General features: G+C 31.4%; 1 protein-coding gene across 1 annotated transcript in view; it reads left to right on the top strand.

Annotated features, from left to right (window-relative positions):
• Positions 1-1107, top strand: part of LOTGIDRAFT_169498 (hypothetical protein) — a gene marked incomplete at both ends in the record, with an annotated part of 28475 nt that overhangs the window by 18722 nt on the left and 8646 nt on the right. The window lies entirely within an intron of this gene.

The following is a 1107-nucleotide window of genomic DNA, read 5'->3' as shown; positions in this document are numbered from 1 at the left end:
AGCAACTTACTGTTTGTCTGGTATCACATGTTTCATAAGGTATTGATACACTATCACACCATACCAAACAGATAATGTACACATACTTACCAACATTTAAAAGTATAAACAGATTATAGTATTCCATGACACTTTTTCTTGTCTTATCTTCAAAGTCATGCAATCATGAATTATGTTAATTTGTATCTTTCAGGTGCGTCTTGTCCAGAAAAAAGATACCGGCCATGTTTATGCCATGAAAATATTACGCAAAATGGACATGCTGGAAAAAGACCAGGTAAGTTTATGTATTTGTTGTGAAATAAATTAAAAAATCTGCTGTCCTACCACAATATTTACAGCCGTATTGACCTGAAGACATTCTGAAATATATAGCTTGCAAATAAGAATTTTATATTGTAACTTTTATGAAATATCAGTAAGAGACAAATTAAAATCTGAGCCACTTTGGTTGGACAGAAGGAACAAAAAAATAAGCAATTATAATGCCCTTTTAGAACACCAAATATCACTCTACGATAGTCAATTGATATCTCTGAAATAGTTGAGCAATGTAGTCATATTCCTGGAGTTTTTATCCTTAGAGCCTATGATCACCTTATCCATTAATTAAATGGATAAAGATGACAATGTAGATTGTTGAAACGTAGTGTGTAATATAACTAAGGAGTAGTATACCATAAAATTGTGTTCCGTTATTTAATGGGATCTCTACCCCTTAATGTCGCTAAAGGATTATTATCCATTAATAAGCAGTTATAACTTAGAATTAGTATTCTTAATGTACTTGTTAACCTTTATAATATTATTCATTGCCTGATAAAGACCAGAAAACACAGGTTGAAGCATCGCTCAAATACAGTTAGTAATGGAAATCCATAGGAATTGTTTTATTATATTCATGTTATCATTATTTAATATTTTTTTTACAGGTAGCCCATGTGCGAGCAGAGCGTGATATCTTAGTAGAAGCTGATCATCAGTGGGTTGTTAAAATGTACTATTCTTTTCAAGATGCACAGAATCTTTATCTTATAATGGAATTTTTACCTGGAGGTAAGCAGATCCTTTGAGTGAATTAGTACTTTGTGCTATGTATACTTTGAT

This window comes from Lottia gigantea (assembly GCF_000327385.1).
Source record: "Lottia gigantea unplaced genomic scaffold LOTGIsca_86, whole genome shotgun sequence".
Classification (NCBI taxonomy): domain Eukaryota; kingdom Metazoa; phylum Mollusca; class Gastropoda; family Lottiidae; genus Lottia; species Lottia gigantea.
The sequence above is the reverse complement of the archived record's forward strand: the minus strand, read 5'-3'. Positions and strand labels throughout refer to the sequence as shown.